Raw genomic sequence first — 12,698 nt, forward strand, 5'->3', positions numbered from 1 at the left:
TGGATAGAGCCTTCCCAAATCTTCGTTCGCGAAGCCTCGCCATGAAAAAAAAAAGTCATGCTGACTGGAGTTGATGGTTGGTTGCCTAGGGTAGCAAAATATTGGGAATAACACACAATTTAGTGGCTGTTCCTTACAAGCATGCCTCCGAGAGGGGAGAGAGGTGTGTTCATGTGTTACTGTGCTTAGCACAGCAGAAACCCTAGAACTGAGTCAGTCCTGAGTGTTGCCTTTCTAGCCAACTTTCCAACAGCAGTGAACTAATAGCATTTCCAAAGGTTAACATTTCTGTAACTTTGCCAAATGATAGGGTCATGCCCTGTTTTTCTGCTAATAAAATTTACTTCCCTCATTTTTTTTCTCATGACCTTTCTCCCACTATTTGCCACCATCCATTTTGGCCCTTTCCCATATTATTCCAGACCTCTAACATACTTTATATTTGTGTTTTGCTCTGTCCGCAAGGGCTGCAGAGAAGCTGTAGATGTAACAACTCTGCCTAAGCCTTAGCTGTTAACTATGCAACAAACAAGGGAGCCTCTTAACTTCAGAACTGTACAGGTTACTCATGTGTCCAGTGTGTTCGGGGCTTAAATCTGGTTTTAATGGAACATTAACTTGTCAGCAGTAGCAACCATGGATATGTTGCCCTTGTGTTTACCCTTACAATTTGGGTAAACTACTCTGTGCTGTCTCCGGTTGCAATAATGCCATTTAGTAGCACAAAATGCACTGAGGACAAATCAGGAATCTACTAAGTAAAAATGCCACTCTTAGCCAAAAGAAAGCAAGAGACACAAATAAGAAATAATCTCTGTCTAAAGATGTCACTTTCTCTGCAGGTTTCTCTGCAGAGATGGCCAGTAATTACTGTACCCTTATGTTGTTTATTGGGCTCTATTATTCTCTAGTTCTCAGAGAAAGGGATCTTCAAACCTTAAGTCCACTTTGCCATGTTCTCTAGTTAGATGTCCAACTTGTTTGCATTTTTGGAGCACACTGCATTTTTTGTAGCCCAACAGCCCATGCAGGTGACACAGACAGAACTTACACAGTGAGCAGCAGACAGCCCACAACTTTGGTGAAGCTATCATGTGCAATGAAGAGACAGCCAAATGTGCCAGGCTGAGGCTTATAGGGGACACCACTACTGTTCAATTTTGTGATTGCAAGAGCTCACCCTGGGCATGAGGTTTGTCCTTCTCTCCAGATCCTTGGCTTCCTCAGACTGTTTACTTCTGGAGATGCAGTCCTGCATGTGGTGGTTTGCTGCATAGAAATGCACCAGGTGCAGTTTTAATGAGTGACCGAGACAGTAACACCCTCCTTCCCATGCTCCTTAGGTGATTTCCAAATCCTTTTAACTATCCAATCAACAACAAAAATTTCTTCTGGGATCTAGCCTTGTGTTGCACTCCATGAACATACTTCCACAGCAAATAATCACTGCCTGTTACTGCGCTCTGCTTGAAGTCCTACTTGGAAGGTGGGGAAAGGCAGGGAAAAGGTCTGAGTATTTTGTTTTAATGAGGAGAGGGGTTTATTTCTTCACTTCCCACTCATGCAGTAATGGCTGAACTTTTCTTTCTTCTTATGAAGGAAATGTTGAAGAATAAACAAAACCACTGAGTTGCAGCAGCTGCAACACCTGGAAATTTGGAACCAGGAGGCAACACTATCTTAAAGTTAGAGATTGAAAGTGAGGTTACGACCAAAGCCTTTTCAATATGTTGGCCTCTGTTCTCACCCTGGGTTTGCATATAAATCTTTGCCTAAATAACTTACATGAAGCCAACATGAAGAGAAGCAACAGGAGAAGGATACATTGGCAAAAAAAAGGAGTATTTCAGATATGTCAACAGTGGAGTTGTCCACAGAAGACGCAGGAGAGGCAGAGGAGCTGTGCAGCGTGATCATCCACAGGATGGAGGAACCAAAAGAGAGAAACAAACTGCGAGACTAAAGGTGCTGTGGTGGGTTAACAGGAAGCTTCATGTGAGGAGGGACTGTGAGATAGCTGGCAGAGGATGCACCTCTGAGACCAGGGGAACATGCCAAAGAAAAGAAGTCCCTGCCCACCTCCTCCCAGGACCCTCTCAGCTGACCCGCTGGCCCCAGTCCCACCTGCGTGATGCTCACAGCCTGGCCCACCTACCTCCCACTGCGCATCAGCTCCTTGCCAGGGCCAATGATCTTTCAATTGCTTTTCAAACTCAGGCTTGGGACTTGTATTTTAGCTTGAAGATAAACATTTTGAAAGCTGTCTTCTTTCTCACAGTGCCGGCACAAGTTGTTTTAATTATCTTAGGAAAGCTTTCCTTGCCCAGACCAATTTGTTCACTGTTTGTCTTGTGGAGCTGGCCTATAAAGCAGCTTTTAGGGGCTTATTGTATAACATTATCAAGAAAGTAATCTTTGAAAAAAACTGAAATCACTTATAACAACTTTTTTTCCCTTTGCAAATAACTTCATAGAAGCGAAATGGTCACAGCTGACCATCCAAACCTGCTGGAAAATGCTTGTTCCAAATGAAAAGGTTTAGATTTAGTCATGTTTTAATCCTAAAAGGTTTTAAGTGATGATTTAGGCAGGAAAAAGAAAGTTCTTCCTGTAGGGGGATAATATGGGAAAAGCAAGACTTTTTAACTTTTCAGAATTATATATTTTGGAGTCAGCAAATGCAGAGACAAGCAAGTCCTGCTCTTTGCTAGATTTCTGTTGTTTTACACACACACAGACCCACACACATGCACATGTACTCTTGTTTAAAGAAAGAAAGCAACGGGGAGAGAAAAGAACGGCCTCCTGGTTTTATTATTGGTTTTGCTCTACAGACTCTGAACCACATGAGTGTTGATGGTTGACTTTTTAAGCGACTTAATGAAGGTTACCTTTGGAAATTCTGACATTCATAATAAATGTGCTACTCATTTGGAGGAATTAAAATATCTTATACTGTAACAAAAAAAATTTTTTTTCTTTGATATAATTCTGCATTATCCTTTTTCACAGTTAATGCCAGTATTTTTTCAGATTACTGTAATTTTATTGTGTTCCTACAGAACAAGGGAAAGGAGATACCTTTCTTCAGTGTTCCTCAAAAAGAACAGAAAATCAAGACCACTGTAAGTAGAGAAGACTTCAATATTTGCATTTTATTAGTATTTGAAAGGAAATTTGATGAGAAAGGAGTTCTGCTTTTAGTCTGACTATCCTTGTCTCATTTCTGAGACATCTCTTATGCACTGAGAAAATGTTTCCAGGCTCTGAAAAGGCTACTCCTCACTCTGGAAAGTTAAAGAAACCCATTGGAAACCTGCCTCTTTTCAGGGATCCACACATTTCCTGTCTGTGTATTCTAGAGCCCACTCACCTTTTTTTCTTGGGATGTTGTTTCATTTGTGGCTGCTGATGCAACTTTCCTTAAAATCTATACTCCCTCTCAGTTCTTGCGTGTTCTGATCATCACAGACATCAGTCAGAAGGTACAAGGTGCTGAATGTGTCAGCTCTGATATCATGCTCTACTTCATGAGAATACCCAGATCTTCCATTGTCAACTTTCCACACCTGCTTGCAGCAGAACAGCATGGATTACATTTGCATTGAGTTTAAACATTTCCTTCACTATGACAACAGTTAGTGCTGTTTTCTGTTCTGCTGTAAGTTAAAGCTGTGAATAACAGTGGAGAGGTCTAACCACCCCCTGCTCTCCAAGCCATCCTTGGCAAACTTGGCAGCTTTAGGGAACAATGCAGTTCTGTGCTCAGATGTTATTGTGTCCCTGGGAGAGTATTTCTCAACCCGTGCTCTGGGGGCCACTCTTTGTCTGCAGGACTTCAGAGAATGGTATCTGAGATTATTCTAAAAGAAAGGAACTCTCCCCACTGTCTCCTCCACCCCAAAACTGCTCAAACCCTCACACACATGCTGCCTCAACTTTCAAAGGGCAGCCTAATTTTCAGTTGATTTTCATGAAGACTGGTGCATTAAGACTGCTCAAGCAGTCTGCAGCTTAATCCTCCAAAAAATTGGTGGAACTTTGGATTAAGGAGCATGGAGAACCACTGCTTTGGAGAAGTGTGTCCACTATTTCATTTATTTGTGAAGACACAAAGTCTTCATGCCTTCTCTGTACTCTTTAGAGTCAATGACAGATTGCCGCATCAGGCTTCCATCTTCCATCAGGTGCTTAATACTCACAAATAAAGCATGCTACGTACAACAGTGCTAACAATAAAACCAGCAGGTTAATATCACTTTACTACACTCCTTTTGCCTACTGGACACCACCACAGATACCGCCGAAGCCCTTACTACCACTGTTGCAGTAGGCCAGGTTGACCTTTCCAGTATAAATATCCATCCTGGAATATCTCAGCTACTGCATAGCCTCCATTCAAATGCAAGTCTTTTCCCTTTCTCACAGCATTGCAGCTTTATTGTTGCAGGAAGTCAAGACTGAATTTAACAGCTATATCAGCTTGTGGAGCATAGGACAGGGAGTGACCTTCACAGCAGAGGCTCCTGTGCTGTTGCAAACAAACATATCATACGTTTTTGCAGACTCCACCCTAAGACTAGTTAGGTTTCTTGCTCCCACTGTTTCTACTGTAAAGCTTTTTGGAACCTTGTTCCATTGCTTACTTTTACCAGAGCTTGCTGGAGACTTTGTAACTCCAGACACATTTTTATGATACATGTAAGCTTATTTATTCTTTTGTTCATGCTGCTGTGGTGTCCCACCTTAAGGGGAAGATTCAAAGATGCCTGCAGTCGAAAAGAAACTGCCTTGAAGCTAAATTTATCACTTTTAATCCAAATTAATTATCATGCACAGTTTGTTCTTTCAGACCTTTCTGGAAATGAGTCAGAGCATTTTGGGGTCTTGGGTGGTCTTGATCCCCTTCTTCTGAGTCGACCTTTGGTCAACAGTCCACGTCTGCTTCTTGACCTCATTGCTGTGCTTGCGCTGTACTGTGTTGTGCTTATTTCCAGGAGCCAGAACAAGGATGCTTGTCCCAGAAAAGTGCTGCCCTACCTCCATATGGTCCTCTTGTCCAGCCACATCCTGTTCTTTCTCACAAGCATGGTTATTACCAACAATCCTTGGTTGACTCCACAGCTATCTGGCTATCAGAATGTTGAGCCATACACATTAGCCCCTTATCTTCTGGGCTTCTACAACTGCCTTTTATCTAAGTGAATTATTTGTACTGCATACACACCCACAGGCCCTACCCAGATACTGCTGAGCACTCAAAAATGCTGCATATAAAGCTGACCCAAAAGGATTCAGGACAACACTCTAAGCAGACGATGCCAAACACAAAATGTGTGCAGGGGAGTCAGATTTGTGTCCTGACTGCTGATGCCTCCTCCATCACAGGGAATACAGAAATACCCTAAAGATCTGCTGTGAAAGGCAACTGGAGGGAATGGGGAAGGCTCAACAGGGGTGGTTGCTCCAGAAAGGAGGGAGCCAGGTTTTAGAGCTATACCTAACTTCACCTGATTTTGATTCTTTGGAAAAAGGAACCAAAACACTGCCCTACATATAAGCACCCAGGAATTCAGGATTCTTGTCTCTTACCCATGCTGGGACACAATTTGTTGTAAGTACAGGCTCAAGGCAAGAGTCAGAATGCCTCCCAGTAAGCCCCCAGCTCACACCAGCAGTTTAGTTGTTAGTTATTAAGCAGCTGACAGAAAGCACAGGGACTCTGCTGTGGCTTCTGCAATCTATGAGCACCAACATTTGTTGAAACAGAGTTAGGACCATTCCTGAAATTTCTTTATCACTCTATTCTTGTAGGCTGATGATGAGACAACCTTAACCAGTGCTTTACTGAAGTGCATGTTGCGCCTTTTACCCTGTTTCATGCAGTCCCAGCTGCAGCTTCACTCTGCCAGTGGCTTGGTGTGCTTAAGGTCACCACTTAACATAACAAAAATAAACACAGCTTTGAGTTTTGGTCAGACAAACATGACACATTGTTAAGACGTGATTTCGTTTTGGCCAATGGTTAATTACACGTTTTAAGATGTGATATTATTTTGTGTTAGAAAACACATTCATGCACACTAAATAACTATTTTTTTTCCCAGTTTTAATGATATTTACTGCATATTGCACAACTTCATTTCTAAAAAAGAAATAATAAAAAGGTGCACTCTGAGAACTGAGTGGCACGGTATGTTGCACACTTACAAACACATGATAGGGCTGGTACCACTAATCTCTGCCACATAAGTATGCAGTTAACCACACATACCCACAAACACTTTTTCCTCCAAATAATGCTATTTCAAGAGGGCTTTGTTCTCTGCTCTAAGATCACATTTTGAGCTGACCATAAAATTGCCAAATTTCTACTGTCTGAGTGGGAATTTTTCATATGAGGTGTTTACCTCAGAGTGCTGCTGATGGTTATTTATACTTAGAGAATTTAACAATACTGTTTAACTTCAGAGAAGAAGGTAGTGAAAACTGTTTAATTTTTAGGAAAACAACAACACTGGATTTTTTTTTTTTTTTTTTAAATGTAGGAGGAAAGAAACATCTTGTCTTAACAGACATATGAAGTACCACCATAGCACTCTCTGGACTGCAGCAGCAGGGTCATGGCCAAGCAGAAGTCCTCTTTCCCCAGTAGCCCAGTTCTTCCAGTTTCTGAAGACATAGCTAATGGTCTTCAGTTCAGACTCGGAAAGGATTTCACCTTGGACTTTTAAACTTCACATTAATGTTTTGACCACTAAGAGGTACCCAGAGCAGTGTGAATCCTGACCTTATTTAGGCCATAGAAAGCCATTTGTTTCGTACAGTGCTGCATCCTTTGAAGCCATGCCCAGGACTTCAGGGCACTCTATTGGTGAGGCTGGTGGATAGGGCTATGCAGATGGTGCCTAATCTGCTTTAAGCAGTGAACAAGATTAATGGAGTTCTTCCTTCACCGACAGTGAAGGCAATGGGAGGATGCTTAGCATGTGCTGTGTAATGGCGTTGGCTTTGGTCCGTTCAGCTGCCAGAGCTATGCAGCTTGATGGCAAGCAGCTGGGGGAAATGCCATTTTTTACTCATCACAGTCTTTGCAAAATTACAGTTTGTCTGTGCTATAAGTGTTAGGAAATGTGTCTAGGAAGTACATGTCCAGGATGCTTCTGGAATTCATGTGAGTACTTGTTTGACCCAAGTGGGATACATGAAAAGCTCAGCTCAGTTAAGCATCTGCAGCATCAGACCCTGAATCAGGGAGGAGGGGGCTGACATTCAGATCACTCCTTGGCAAACTTGCCCCAAGACTTCTCTCCCTTCCCTTTCAAGGGTGCCCTTTTGGCTTCCCAAACGAAGACTTTGCTGGCTGCAGCTGGACATTAAAGGAGCGCCATAGACAGGAAGGTAGGAGTCTATTTATCTCTGGCACAGCCTGCCTTTTTCTAGCCTGGATGGAAAAGAAGACGCAAGTCCACGGAGCACTTGAGTGAACAACAAATGGCATAAGAACAAATGCAGCGAAAGGGAATGCCAAGGTTGTCATCTCCCATCAGCAGTTTGGATGAGTTTCCTCCTCGGAGAAGCACTGGGGAGGCTCGAGGCGGGACTCGTGCAGGAAGCAGGTGGTTTGCTTTACCAAGAGCAATGCGTAATGGTCAGGGAGCTGTGCCGCACGCCGGCCAAGCTACAGCAGATGGGCTGCAGTTTGCTTCACTCAAGGATATTTTTCACGTTATGTGTGGAAAAGAGCAGTAACCCTTGTTTGTTATATGAGGCCTTGTAGGATTTTATTTGGAAAAAAGCCATTTTTGAGATTAAAAAAAAGCCATTAAAAATGTGAGTCACTGTAATCACATTCAAAGTCCTCCGACGGGGCCTTTTATTTGCAAAGACTTCAGTATTAAAAGCAGCTTTTTTTTTTCAAATGAACTCTACCACAAAATATCTCAGGCTAATTGAGGTGACATTAGAGATCTGTTCATTTGAAAATACCAAGAAGAACCACCCCAAACACCTCAGAGTACTGGATTCAAACTGTTCACAGTGCAAAGCTACTGGCAAAATAGCTGTGCCTGCTCTGTGGTGTAATGGGACCCTGGGCTGTAAAAACACGACAGCATTCCCTCCAACACAGATGAATATCAAATCTGATATCCACAAAAGGGCTGGGGAACACTCAGGGAGGAGCAGGACCAGAAGGGCAAGGTCCACCTGGGAGCAGGACCCTGTGGGAGCCTTGGAAACCTCAGGGTGGGACATCCACAGCCAAAGCAAATGGCTTATCACCAGACCAATCCAAAGAGGCCACAGCTGGCAAGCACTACTTGGGGTCTTGATGTCCTATTCAGCATTGGCAGGTACTTGTGTCCTCTTGGAGGGGAGAAGTCCAAATTGTTGCTTTCAGAACTTGTGCTCACTGTGAGGTTGTGAGCAGTGAGGGACAGAGGGAGCAGAAGCCTTTCTGTCATATATGACAAATATCAGCATCTTTTCTCTCTGGTGCACCATCACCATCCTTGAGAAGAGATCAACCAATTTGGGCAGGGACGTGCTCACTGTGAGGTTGTGAGCAGTGAGGGACAGAGGGAGCAGAAGCCTTTCTGTCATATATGACAAATATCACCATCCTTGAGAAGAGATCAACCAATTTGGGCAGGGACCCCCCACATCCAGGCACCTCTCACAGGTCCTATTTACTTACCACACCTTAAGCAGTCACTGAATTAGTCATCCTGGTCCCAAATCTCTCTGAACTCTCAAATCTCTCAGGTGCTGAAGAAAGAGCAGCTCTGTAGTGTTGCTTACTACAACTGCCAGGTGCCACCACGTCTGTGTCAGACCCTGGGCCAGAGGGTTTCAAGGTCTCCTGCTGTGCCAGACCTCCTGGGGACCTCTGAGCAGGGGTACCTACTCTTTGGACCACCACTGAACTAAGCAATGAGTCAGACATCAAATCACTGAAAATAATTGATGCTGCTGCATCTCTGGGTGTGCAAAACAGCCAACGTTAAAATACAGTGTCAAAACAAAGTGTAGGCACCTCCCAGGAGAGGTGGCAGGGCTGCAGCTGTGAGAGGAGGGGAAGCCAAGCACTCGATCATGGTGCACTGGGTCTGGTCCAGTTCTGTGCTACTTCTTCCGTGCTGCTAGGATCGGATTTTCACTTTGTATTTGACCAAATGCAGATACTGAAAAATTGAGAGAAATCAGAAAACCACCACAGAAAACAATTTGAGGGCGTAAAGAAAGATCCGATGCTGAGAGACTTAAAAGTTCCTTCTCTTTGGCTTAGCAAAAAGCCCAAGTCATCATACTATATTTCACTAGAGGGACTCACTGAATGCTTTAAATCACTGGCAAAAGACAAACAGTGCAAGTTAAATCCAAACAAGTTAAAATAGACATAAGGCAGAGTTCAAAAGCAAACAATGACTCATTGGTAGTAAAAATTACTAATGGCATTGGTGGTTCCTCTACTTTGACTAGTAGGAGAGGATGGGTTGCCTTCTTCTATAGATGGGCCAAGGGGTTCACACAGAAGTGCTCAGAGGAGGTTGCCTGACTTGAACTGTAAAAGAGGCCAGGCCAGATGACATAAAGCTGCCTTCTTATATCAGCAAACTCCGTTATTCACACTTCTGAATCAAATCCTGCAGCACATGCACACACCCAGAATCCAGTCAGTATAGTCAGGACATGCAGTTAGTTAACTGTTAAACATTGTCTGGAAAAAAATAAACACATGCGTAACTGCGATGCTTAGTAAATCATATTCCTCAGCTCTTTTCCCTTATAAAACACAGAACAGCAGCTCTTGGAAAACTGAATAGAAGCTCAAGTAGTTTGTTGTATTCTCTTGCTGTACAGTGTGTTACCAGCAGTGACCTTCACTGACAGGTAAGAACTGCCTAATTAGCAGGCTCTGTGCAGTGCAAGCTTGCTTTCTTACTCTTGGCTGAGGGCATTGGAGAGCATCAGACAGCATAAAGCTCAGGGCTTGATACACTTGCTATTGAAACTCAGGAAAAACTTTTAACTTTTTTTTCAAATGAAGAGAAAACTACTGATCTTGTGTTCATGCTGCTCTGGATTTACGCCCACAAGCTATCAAATGGAAGACAAATGACAGTGCTGTTATTTCAACCAGTTTAATGATTCTGGCAAAAGATCTGGCAGCGGACTCCAAAGATTTCATCTAGGCAAGGCAATGCCTATTCCAAGAATGGAAATCTCCAACTAGAGAGCTGGCAAGTGCATGTTTGTGCTGGAGGCTTAAATCAATCATTTCTATTTTTCCCAATGTGATTTAGCAAAGTACAAAAATTGGCTACTTCATCAATGGCCACAGGCCACTTTTCATGTTTAAGGTATTAGTGCCACGGACTACAGTGAAATATCGACTTCATGTAAAGCAGTCAGTGTTAGAGCCACCTGTTTAATCATTCCTTTACAGTAGCTCTCCTTTAAATATTGTCAACAAATTCTTTGTTGACACTGTCAACAAGGAGTCCAGGAGACCACTGTAGTGTGGACCCCTCTGCATTCATGCAAAACTCTTCAACCACCATGATTTCTCAGTCTGCCGCTGAACACCGTCCTCCTCATGGTTACCTTGTGAACTGAACTGACACAAATTCTCCTGGCACCGGTGACCGAGTCCATGAGCAATCAAAATGCTGCTGCAGATTTGTACTATGAAATGCACCTTGAAAGGCCTGGACAAGCCTTAGAGCAAAACTAGGATTTAGATTAAATAAGAAGCCTACTCAGCAGCCACCTAATTATTTAGATCTTGAAGTTCCTGAGGTGTTAATAATTCTGCTTCTGTGGATACCCAAAACTGCCCTTGCTTACTTTGGTGGGAATCAGAAAATAAAGGCAATGTAATCTAAGACTGTAAGTTTATACAACTTCCTTGTAAGGCAATACTCTATAAACACTTCCCAGGTCATGGGAACATTCTGGCAGTACTGTACCTTCTTATCAGAGTAATCCTATGGTGTATATCCACCCCACAGTCTAATTTCCCTAAAGGGAGGACCCAGCAAGAGCTCTGCATGGAAGACAGTACATGCCCAAGAGACATTGACATCCTCAAGGCATGCTTCAAGAATATGTTTATGTGCCTAAGGGTTCAGATCAGCTACATATGCTCTGAACAGATGTAACACATGGCAAGAGGACCAGGATCCTTTCTAAATGGTCATGAGTGCTTAATATGTAGCGACGTATTTGCCAATGCTGCCTCCTTTTAGGTTGCAACTAAATGGTTACTGCAGCCAAGTGCCTGGAAGTTGTCTCCATGCATCTCTCATCTTCAAAAGGTTAAAACATCTCCCATCCACCAAGAGAGATGCTTTTCTAGGCAGAGAATAGTCATCCTTCACTCTCAAATCAGTAGGAAAAAAAAAAAGGCAAGCTAAAACCACATACAATATATGGAATATAATTATGGTAGTTAGCCTTTGTCTCCTTTGGGCTGATTGTTAACACAGTCCAGCTGATTTCTGCAGAAGGAATGAACAATAAATTCCAACAAGAAAAATGCCAAGTCTTAGAGGACGGTAACAAAAGGGCAAACTCAAAGACAGCTCAGCCTAATCATCTGCACCCCAGTGTTATCAGAGGCAACACTTTTCTCTGCAAGCAACCAACGATCCTGCATAAAGTGGGCTGGAAGGAGAGATCACAAGAGTGAGACCATTTTGAGTTCAGAAGACTTTTCAGTCCATCCTTCCAGCACTGTTTATACACCTTATAGCAAACAGTCATTGGAAATAAAAAAATTAGTCCTCAGAATCATTCATAGTCCGACATATGTCTGGGCTTCTAGTTGACCCTGAGACACTGCTGGTGTCACGAGCTGCCTATCTCAGCCCCCTCTGGGGCCACATATCGCTCACTATACAGAAGCCAGTTCTCTGGCTCACGGTTTTGCTTCAGGAGTCAGACACTTAAAAGTTCTTCAAGAAGCTCATAACTGTATTTGGGTTATGGTGATACATGAAGAGTGATCTTAGCAGAATGCTTGCTGTATAGAGAATCTCCTCAGGAGAGAAATAATGTAATAGTTCCCCCTGAAGAAGAGAGGTCTCACTCCTTCTCCTCCTTTTCACATCCTTCCCACCATACTCTCCAGTCAGTTGCCTCAGCTCAGAGAGCTATCCCAGCAAGAAGGATACAGATTGTGTATGCAGAATGGGTTAGCTGAACTGGCTCACAGGAAGCCACAGGACCTCACATCCAGGAAAAAGAGGATGAGTCTTTCAGCAACATTGAACCATTCAAGCAGCTTGCCAAGTGCATGAAACCATAGCTTCAAAGCACATAAACTCAAGCCCTTATAATGTCCAGCCTCTTTACTTTGGTTTTAGGTAACCAGTGCCCTTACATGAAAAGCATGATGCTGCCAAAAGTTGGGTTGTAGGGAGGAGCAGGCAATCAGCCTGCCAGGAGAACACCAGGCCCCTACCATCGGCAGATAGACAAATCTAGTCCAAAGGTCACTTATTTTTTGCCAGCTGAAAACATTGGGTAAATGCATCTGGATATTTTACAGCAAAAATTAAACAGCCTCGCTCTACTCCAGAGCTCCCATTTCCAGGCCCATGGCCAGTTAATACTTCATCTCTTGCTGCAGCGTGACCAGCAGTGGAACAAGCATTAAACGAGTCCTCCTGGTTCTGGTCTGTCAAAAATCC

The sequence above is a fragment of the Lepidothrix coronata genome, unplaced genomic scaffold, assembly GCF_001604755.1.
Source record: "Lepidothrix coronata isolate B3197 unplaced genomic scaffold, Lepidothrix_coronata-1.0 Scaffold15, whole genome shotgun sequence".
In the NCBI taxonomy this organism is placed as follows: Eukaryota; Metazoa; Chordata; class Aves; order Passeriformes; family Pipridae; genus Lepidothrix; species Lepidothrix coronata.